At 54.8% G+C, this 10,000-nt stretch overlaps 3 non-coding genes and 4 pseudogenes across 3 annotated transcripts in view; all 7 read right to left on the minus strand.

The window, feature by feature from the left end:
* The window catches only part of LOC144939471 (5S ribosomal RNA), a 119-nt gene extending 89 nt beyond the window's left edge, over nucleotides 1–30 (minus strand). The window contains exon 1 of the ribosomal RNA XR_013638647.1: nucleotides 1–30. This exon is cut by the window's left edge and continues 89 nt beyond it. This is a non-coding gene — a ribosomal RNA (5S ribosomal RNA).
* A 1,380-nt stretch (nucleotides 31–1,410) lies between these two features.
* Nucleotides 1,411–1,529, minus strand: LOC144939092 (5S ribosomal RNA). Its single transcript, XR_013638289.1, has one exon. It is a non-coding gene; the product is annotated as a 5S ribosomal RNA (ribosomal RNA).
* A 249-nt stretch (nucleotides 1,530–1,778) lies between these two features.
* LOC144939984 (5S ribosomal RNA) lies at nucleotides 1,779–1,887 on the minus strand (annotated as a pseudogene).
* A 249-nt stretch (nucleotides 1,888–2,136) lies between these two features.
* On the minus strand, nucleotides 2,137–2,255 carry LOC144938902 (5S ribosomal RNA). Its single transcript, XR_013638108.1, has one exon. It is a non-coding gene; the product is annotated as a 5S ribosomal RNA (ribosomal RNA).
* A 249-nt stretch (nucleotides 2,256–2,504) lies between these two features.
* Nucleotides 2,505–2,613, minus strand: LOC144939865 (5S ribosomal RNA; annotated as a pseudogene).
* A 249-nt stretch (nucleotides 2,614–2,862) lies between these two features.
* On the minus strand, nucleotides 2,863–2,981 carry LOC144939838 (5S ribosomal RNA; annotated as a pseudogene).
* Nucleotides 2,982–3,230: 249 nt separating this feature from the next.
* On the minus strand, nucleotides 3,231–3,339 carry LOC144939784 (5S ribosomal RNA; annotated as a pseudogene).
* Nucleotides 3,340–10,000: the final 6,661 nt, after the last annotated feature.

A 10,000-nucleotide genomic window follows, 5' to 3' on the forward strand; every position in this document is an offset into this window, starting at 1 on the left:
GGGCGCATTCAGGGTGATATGGTCGTAGGCCATACTTGCAGAGACCTGACGCACATTCATATGTTAAAATCAAGATTCAACTCTACTGCGGGAGGTCAACACTCATGAAAACGTTTATTCTGGACTCCTGGTTGAGCCCCGAAAGAGTGGCATTAAACGGTCTTTTACAAGAACATCTTGATCCCAATGCAGTACACCATATCCGCCTGCAATTGGCAGGTGAACTGACTGGGTGAATTGAAGAGTAAAACGCGACCCATCCAGATACGAAAATGCAAAAGCCTACAACACCTGGCATTCCCAGGCAGTCTCCCATCCAAATGTAATAAATGGACTCGACCACAGTATCTGGTCTGGTGTCCTTTATTCGGGTTCGTTTCTGTTTCCCACACGGCTGTCCTTTATCTGGCTCCTTCCACACGGTGCCGACTTCGCTGTCGCTCCCGTCACCGCCAACAGCCCCGCTGTTGGTCTCCGTCACTCCCGTAGCTCCTTAGCAGCCTTGCTGCTGTTCCCCCACACGCAGCCCCTCCGGCTGCTGTCGCTCCCGTAGCCCTCTTGCTCTGCAGCCCCCGGCTGCTGTAGCCCCTAGCAGCCTCGCTGCTGTCTCCCACACGCAGCCCCTCCGGCTGCTGTCGCTCCCGTAGCCCTCTTGCTCTGCAGCCCCCGGCTGCTGTAGCCCCTAGCAGCCTCGCTGCTGTCTCCCACACGCAGCCCCTCCGGCTGCTGTCGCTCCCGTAGCCCTCTTGCTCTGCAGCCCCCGGCTGCTGTAGCCCCTAGCAGCCTCGCTGCTGTCTCCCACACGCAGCCTCTCCGGCTGCTGTCGCTGCTCCCAGCTTTCGCCCTCCCTGGCCTCACCCTCGTCCAGTCTCCAACCAACTCTCTTCCATCCCGCTGGCTGGCGCTGTCACCGAGCCCCTCAGCCACCAGGCTGAGGGCACGGCGACCACCCAACGCGGTCTCCACTCTTCCCTCGCCCGACTGCCCCGATCTCTTCCTGTCTCACCGCTATACCATCTCCCTCTCACGTGACCCTGACTCCTCCCCCACATGACGTCACATCCGCCAAGCCCTTTACGCCCGCATTACACCAGTACTAACCAGGCTCGACCCTGCTTAGCTTCCGAGATCAGGCGCATTCAGGGTGATATGGTTCTAGGCCATACTTGCAGAGACCTGACGCACATTCATATGTAAAAATCAAAATTCAACTCTACTGCGGGAGGTCAACACTCATGAAAACATTTATTCTGGACTCCTGGTTGAGCCCCGAAAGAGTGGCATTAAACGGTCTTTTACAAAAAAATATTGATCCCAATGTAGTACACCATATCCACGTGCAATTGGCAGGTGAACTGACTGGGTGAATTGAAGAGTAAAACACGACCCATCCAGATGCGAAAATGCAAAAGCCTACAACACCTGGTAATCCGAGGCAGTCTCCCATCCAAGTACTAACCAGGCTCGACCCTGCTTAGCTTCCGAGATCAGACGAGATCGGGCGCATTCAGGGTGATATGGTCGTAGGCCATACTTGCAGAGACCTGACGCACATTCATATGTTAAAATCAAGATTCAACTCTACTGCCGGAGGTCAACACTCATGAAAACGTTTATTCTGGACTCCTGGTTGAGCCCCGAAAGAGTGGCATTAAACGGTCTTAAACAAGACAATCTTGATCCCAATGCAGTACACCATATCCGCGTGCAATTGGCAGGTGAACTGACTGGGTGAATTGAAGAGTAAAACGCGACCCATCCAGATACGAAAATGCAAAAGCCTACAACACCTGGTATTCCCAGGCAGTCTTCCATCCAAGTACTTACCAGGCTCGACCCTGCTTAGCTTCCGAGATCAGGCGCATTCAGGGTGATATTGTCGTAGGCCATACTTGCAGAGACCTGACGCACATTCATATGTTAAAATCAAGATTCAACTCTACTGCCGGAGGTCAACACTCATGAAAACGTTTATTCTGGACTCCTGGTTGAGCCCCGAAAGAGTGGCATTAAAAGGTATTTTACAAGAAAATCTTGATCCCAATGCAGTACACCATATCCGCGTGCAATTGGCAGGTGAACTGACTGGGTGAATTGAAGAGTAAAACGCGACCCATCCAGATACGAAAATGCAAAAGCCTACAACACCTGGTATTCCCAGGCAGTCTCCCATCCAAGTACTACCCTGGCTCGACCCTGCTTAGCTTCCGAGCGCAGACGAGATCAGGCGCATTCAGGGTGATATGGTCGTAGGCCATACTTGCAGAAACCTGACGCACATTCACATGTAAAAATCAAGATTCAACTCTACTGCGGGAGGTCAACACTCATGAAAACGTTTATTCTGGACTCCAGGTTGAGCCCCGAAAGAGTGGCATTAAATCGTCTTTTACAAGAAAATCTTGATCCCAATGCAGTACACCATATCCGCGTGCAATTAGCAGGTGAACTGGCTGGGTGAATTGAAGAGTAAAACGCGACCCATCCAGATACGAAAATGCAAAAGCCTACAACACCTGGTATTCCCAGGCAGTCTCCCATCCAAGTACTAACCAGGCTCGACCCTGCTTAGCTTCCGAGATCAGGCGCATTCAGGGTGATATGGTTCTAGGCCATATTTGCAGAGACCTGACGCACATTCATATGTAAAAATCAAAATTCAACTCTACTGCGGGAGGTCAACACTCATGAAAACATTTATTCTGGACTCCTGGTTGAGCCCCGAAAGAGTGGCATTAAACGGTCTTTTACAATAAAATCTTGATCCCAATGCAGTACACCATATCCGCGTGCAATTGGCAGGTGAACTGACTGGGTGAATTGAAGAGTAAAACGCGACCCATCCAGATACGAAAATGCAAAAGCATACTACACCTGGTATTCCCAGGCAGTCTCCCATCCAAGTCCTAACCAGGCTCGACGCTGCTTAGCTTCCGAGATCAGACGAGATCAGGCGCATTCAGGGTGATATGGTCGTAGGCCATACTTGCAGAGACCTGACGCACATTCATATGTTAAAATCAAGATTCAACTCTACTGCGGGAGGTCAACACTCATGAAAACGTTTATTCTGGACTCCTGGTTGAGCCCCGAAAGAGTGGCATTAAACGGTCTTTTACAAGAACATCTTGATCCCAATGCAGTACACCATATCCGCCTGCAATTGGCAGGTGAACTGACTGGGTGAATTGAAGAGTAAAACGCGACCCATCCAGATACGAAAATGCAAAAGCCTACAACACCTGGTATTCCCAGGCAGTCTCCCATCCAAGTGCTAACCAGGCTCGACCCTGCTTAGCTTCCGAGATCGGGTGCATTCAGGGTGATATGGTCGTAGGCCATACTTGCAGAGACCTGACGCACATTCATATGTAAAAATCAAGATTCAACTCTACTGCGGGAGGTCAACACTCATGAAAACGTTTATTCTGGACTCCTGGTTGAGCCCCGAAAGAGTGGCATTGAATCGTCTTTTACAAGAAAATCTTGATCCCAATGCAGTACACCATATCCGCGTGCAATTAGCAGGTGAACTGACTGGGTGAATTGAAGAGTAAAACGCGACCCATCCAGATACGAAAATGCAAAAGCCTACAACACCTGGTATTCCCAGGCAGTCTCCCATCCAAGTGTAATGCGGGCGTAAGCGACCTTCCGGAGGTGACGTCACGGGGGGTGGAGTCATGTGACGTGGGGGTAAGGTTCGGGGCTTTAAGCGGGTAAACCGGAAGGGGAAGGTAGTCGGGGTGTGAGCGGAAAAGAGTGAGGCCACGCGGGCAAGTGTGGAGAAGGGGGGGCGCCGACGGCGATCGGGAGCCAACCCCGAAGATAAGAGCAAGCTGCGGAGTGGTGTGCAGCTGGGGAGGAGACAGCCAGGAGGGCTGCGAGTTAGAGGCAGCGGTGTGGCTGCCAGGAGGAGCTGCGGAGGGAGAGAGAGAGAGCAAGAAGCTGTGAGAGCTGCGGAGGGAGAAGAGCAGCAGAGAGTACAGCCAAGGGGGGCTGTGTGAGAGGAACAGCAGCGGAGCTGCTGTTGGGGATCGGGCCGACATTGGAGTCAGCACCGTGGAGAAGCTACAGAGTAAAGACAGCCGTGTGGGTGTACAGCACGAACCGAATAATAAAGGACACTGAGCCAGACATCGTGGTCCAGTCGTTTATTACACTGGTGTCGGAAGTGCAACGGCATGTCGAAACAAGTGAGGAAGAAAGTTAATCCGGCGCCTGCATCGGCTTCTTCGTCCGACGACGACGAACTCCCTCCAACCACGGATCCTGTTGGGGTGGTGGAGGAGAGCCAGGCTGAGGCGACCACGGGAACGGGTGTGGAGGATGTTGGCGCGGTGGCGGGTCCGTCGACATCATCAGACGCGGATCAACGATGGCAAGCGATGGCGGTACAACTGGGGGCACTTCAGGACGTCCTGGCGCATCTATGCCATCTCGTCGCGCCAGGGACGATGGATGATGCAAGTGGTGCTCCGCGGGCCGCCACGTTGCCTGTCCTGCCGCCGCCATTGCCCACGCGGCAAGAGGCCGCCATTTTGCGCGCTCCGTGGCGCCAAACCGCCATCTTGGCCACGCCGCGGGCCGACGCCATTTTGAATTTGCCATCACAACCACCACCATTGGAAGACGGCGGGAAGAGGAGTCGGAGTCGCCACCTTACAACAGTTAAAGAATTTTCCGTCGGTGGGGACTGGAGCGCGTTCGCCTGCCGCTTCTTGGCGGCGGTACGCACAGCAAGATGGACCGATGCGGAGGCTTTGGAGGTGTTGCCGACTCTTCTGGACGACGAATCTGTCCGATTCTTCCGTTCCATAGCGACCGATAAGAAGGCAACTTTATGTGGTGTTTTTCAAGAAATGGCCGATGCTTATGAGCCACCAGATGATGCGCATCGGCGATTCGCTCAACGACAACGAGCACCAGAGGAGTCGCCCGTGGCGTTCAGGGGTGCGGTGCTGGAGCTGGCCATGGCAGCTTATCCTGAGACGCCACAGGACCTGCTTGAGCCTCTCATATTAGGGAAAATGTTGGAGTTGTCTCGGGATCTAGGGATCCCCATGCCTGTGTGTGGGCATGAGAAGCTAACTTCCCGGATGGCTGCTAAGTGTCTCGATGCGCAATTCAACCTCCGTCGCTGGAAACAAGTGACGGCGTGGACGGGGGGGCCCGTCAAAGAAGGGGATGCGCTGGGGTGGGACCCTGCGCAGGCCGTCTATGTTCCGGATGACCGGGGCCCTCAACAACTGACGGCCGCCTCCGCTCCATGGACGGGACGCGGCGGGCCGAGACCGCGCGCGATGCTACCAGAACGGGGCCGTCAGGAGGCGAGGCCTGCGCTTCGGCGCAACGAGGCCGAATGTTTCCGCTGCGGGCGTAGGGGCCACTACGCCAGAGACTGCTGGGCCCGCTTCCCGGCTCCGCCGCAGCAGGAGGCCTCGGCACCGGTCAAGTCGGCTAAAGATCCTCCGAAACAGGCATGTCGGCACGCACCAGACACTCGGCAAGGCTTTCCACCTCACCCACCACCTGTGTTGCGCGATCCTATTGTTGTTGTTAAAGAAAGGCCATCGACGGGGCCTTGTCATTCAGTTACGCAGTGGCGCAAATTGGCACGGAGAGTTGTCGCGGCCGCTACGGGTTCGTCCACTGTACCGGGGTCCATACAAGGTGTGGACGTGTGCATTTTGGTCGACTCGGGGGCGTCTGCGACTATTATATCGGATGTCATTTTCCATCTGTTGGGCATTCCGTCGGGGGCTGTGCGTCCGGTTTATGGGTCGTGCGTCGCTGCGAACGGGGGTAGCATGGGCATCGTGGGTCAGGTGGATGCTAAGATATCTATTGGGGATGTGTCGGCCTCGGGTGTTGTGTTGATATCGAGATCTTTGGCGGTTCCTTGTTTGTTAGGCACCGATTTTTTGGCTAAGATGCCCATTTTGATCAAAATCAATGAGAATTGTATTGAACTGCCGGGGGGCCGTCAAATCTCGTTTCTGCCGTCGCCCTGGGGGCGACCTGCTTCGGCCGTACAAGTGCAGGCGCTGTCCGTCGCATCTGTGGACATTCCACCTGGTACACAGATGCTTATACCCTTGCGGTATCGGAAGCCCCTGCCTGATCGGCTAGGAGCAGTAGGGGTCTTGTTGTCACCGTCCGCCACGATAACAACCGGGTTGGCGTTAGTGGGGGCACAGACCATCGTCCGGCCGGATCAATTACCGTTTTTACAGGTGCTTAATGCGGGGGGAGAAAACGTCCGTGTCCCGGCCGGTACGGTTGTGGCACATGCCACTACGGCGTTTGCGACCCATGATTGTCCACATAGCCGGGGAGTTGTTGCTGGGGTTTCCGAGCCAAGGAGTTCGGATGATCGTTGGGTTGCTCAATTATGTGACGAAAATTCTTCCCTGTCCATGGAGCAACGTGGTGCGCTGCGTAAATTGTTGTTGACATATTCCGATGTGTTCAGCTCCGATGATTTGGATTTGGGCCGCACTTCCTTGCTTTACCATCACATTGAGACGGGCGATGCTGCCCCTATTCGATTAAATTCGCATCGGATGAGTCCTGCGGAGCGAGAACACGTACGGGGGGCAGTGGAAGACATGTTGGCTGCGGACATTATATCGCCATCTAACAGCCCATGGGGCGCTCCAGTCGTCTTGGTTAAGAAGAAGGATGGCAAATTGCGATTTTGTGTTGATTTCCGCAAATTGAATAAGATATCGGTGGCAGATGCGTACCCTCTGCCGCGTATGGATGACTCCCTCGACGCATTGTCGGGGGCTAAATTCTTTTCCACACTGGACCTCTCTTCGGGATTTTGGCAGCTTCCCCTTGACGAGTCCTCACGGGAGAAAACCGCATTCCGTACGCCTCAGGGGTTATTTCAATTCAACTGTCTCCCGATGGGATTGAATGCGGCCCCTGCTACATTTCAAAGATTGATGGAGCTCGTTTTGACGGGGTTGCAGTGGGAGACATGTCTTATATATTTGGACGATATCATTGTCTTCAGCCGCACATTCGATGAACATTTGACGCGGCTGGAGACAGTGTTTACGAGGATGCGTTCTGCCAAATTGAAATTCAAACCAAAGAAATGTCACTTACTGCAACGGTCCGTCCGCTATTTGGGGCACATTGTGAGCGCTGAGGGAGTGTCCACGGATCCGGAAAAGACGGCGTGCGTCCGGGATTGGCCGACTCCGGCCACCGTGGGGGATGTTCGGCGATTTTTGGGATTTGCCTCGTATTACCGAAGATTCGTGCCGGGTTTTGCGACGATTGCGAGGCCTTTGCATCTCCTTACGGGTAAAGGACGGAAGTTTGTTTGGGGACAGCCGGAGGAGGCGGCCTTTCGGAGTCTGCGTGATCTATTGGCCACGGCCCCAACATTGGATTATCCCGATTTCGATCACCCATTCATTCTTGATACGGACGCGAGTGACACAGGTATTGGGGCGGTGTTATCACAGTCTAAAGGGGGTGTAGAGCGTGTCGTGGCGTATGGTAGCCGAGTCTTGTCTCCTGCGGAAACCCGCTACTGTGTCACTCGCAGAGAACTATTGGCGGTTGTTTTTTTCCTACGGCAATTTCGACCATACCTCTACGGTCGTTCTTTTATTGTGCGTACGGATCATGCGGCCTTGCAATATGCCCTTAAAATTGACCAGCCATCCGGACAGTTGGCACGTTGGTTGGACACGCTACAGGAATTTTCCTTCCAAATTCAACATCGGAAGGGTGTGCGCCATGCGAACGCTGACGCACTTTCCAGATTACCGCGGCGCGGCCCTTGTAAATGTGAGTCGGGGACGCATAGGTGTTCGCCGATTCCAAACCCCCCTCAGCCGCTCACGCTGGCCGTCGAGAAGTCGGACACTCCGATGGAACCGGGACCGGCTGACGGGGTTTTGAATCTGCCGCGGTCTGTCTGGATCCGGGAACAGATGATGGATGAGTCATTGGTGTCCTTGCGGAAGCGGTCTGCTAAGGACAATGGGAGTCCGAGTACGGCTGTGGGGCCGCAAACCGCTCTCCGAGATGGTCTGCTTATGTGGCGGGAGGGGTTCCAGGAACGTTGGCGCCTGGTGGTACCAACGTCCTTGCGGTTCGAGTTGATTAGAACCCTCCATTGTGACACTCTCTTACATTTAGGGGTGCAGAAGACCTTGTTGACGTTGCAACGTCATTATTTTTGGCACGGCATGGCGACAGATGTCGTAGGGCACGTGCGCGCGTGCCCTGCGTGTGCACAACGTAAGCCGCCGAAACATCCTTACGTGCCGCCTCTCCAGTCGATTCAGGTGTCTCGAGTCAATGAATTGGTGGCACTGGACATATTGGGACCTTTTCCACCATCGGCGAGGGGTAATAAATATTTGCTGGTAGGGGTTGAGTACCTCTCCCGTTGGCCGATGGCCTGGCCGTTGCCCGATCAGTCGGCCGCGGCCATTACCGACGCCTTTTTGTTTGGGTATATTATGGATAAGGGGGCGCCTGAGAGACTCCTCACGGACCAGGGCAGGAATTTCTCTTCTAAATTATTGGCGGAAGTGTGCGCGGGCCTTGGGACTAAGAAAGTACGGACATCCCCATACCATCCGCAGACGGATGGTATGGTTGAACGGCTGAACAGGACATTGTCTGCCATGCTTTGCCATACCGTGAGTGAACAACAATCAGATTGGGATCTGCACATCCCCGGGGTGCTTTCGGCGTACAGGATGACGCCTCATGCGGCTACAGGATATTCGCCGTTTTACCTTATGTATGGTCGGGAAAACGTGCCGCCGGTGGATGTGCAATTGGGAACTGGGGTGAAGGGACCTCGGAAACCACTTCCTGAATACATCCAGGACACGGTTCGCCGAGTCACGGAGGCGCGGGAGAATGCCCGCGTGGCTACGGCCAAAGCCCAGGCCCGGAACGAGCGATATGCGCGACGGTCTGAGGGGGAGTGCCCTTGGAAGGTTGGGGACCTAGCCTGGCTTCATTGTCCACAGGTACGTCCGGGGACCTCGCCGAAATTGCACAAACCCTGGCATGGTCCCGTACGCCTCATTGCGGTTCCCAACCCACAGACAGCACGCGTCCAAATTGGGTCTCGTCGCTGGGTTGTGCATACGTCGCGCTTGAAACCATATGTTGCTCCCTTACTTGATGCGTCATCCCCCAATATTGCCTTGCCGGGGTCTGTTGCTGCTGACTCTCCCCTGCCTGCGTCCATTGATCTCGCTAGAGCGCCTGTCGTACCTGTTCCAGACAGGCCGGCCGTGACATTGCGGGGGACGAGGGGCCCTGCTCGGAGGACGCCTGCCAGGTCTGCGGGACCTTCGAGCACTGCAGCCCTTCCGACCCAGCTGCGGGCACGGTCACAGGACAAGCCCAAGACTAACTCTTTAGAGACACAGGACGGCGGTGGACTTCCAGCTGCGACAGGGGGATTACCCCCTGTCGTTCCTCGACTTTCATCGCGTTCCCGTTCTGCGAGTGGGCCGCCGACCGTCCGGGACGGGCCGGCGACCCGCACACGTTCCAAATCGCTTACGTTTCGTTGATTGTTGCTGTCTTGTTATTTTTTTCTTACAGTTGTATTTATTGCATGCTTTTGTACGATCGTTGATGTTGATTGCGTTGTTGTTGTTCTTGCTGTTACATTATATGCTTAGTGTCCTTTAGGGGGGGAAGCTCGGTTCGCCGCATTACGATTTGCTATTGGTCAGCCGAGGTCGGCTGGGATTTTTCTACGGGGGAGGGTGGTGTAATGCGGGCGTAAGCGACCTTCCGGAGGTGACGTCACGGGGGGTGGAGTCATGTGACGTGGGGGTAAGGTTCGGGGCTTTAAGCGGGTAAACCGGAAGGGGAAGGTAGTCGGGGTGTGAGCGGAAAAGAGTGAGGCCACGCGGGCAAGTGTGGAGAAGGGGGGGCGCCGACGGCGATCGGGAGCCAACCCCGAAGATAAGAGCAAGCTGCGGAGTGGTGTGCAGCT

This window comes from Lampetra fluviatilis, chromosome 22, assembly GCF_964198595.1.
Source record: "Lampetra fluviatilis chromosome 22, kcLamFluv1.1, whole genome shotgun sequence".
Taxonomy (NCBI): domain Eukaryota; kingdom Metazoa; phylum Chordata; class Hyperoartia; order Petromyzontiformes; family Petromyzontidae; genus Lampetra; species Lampetra fluviatilis.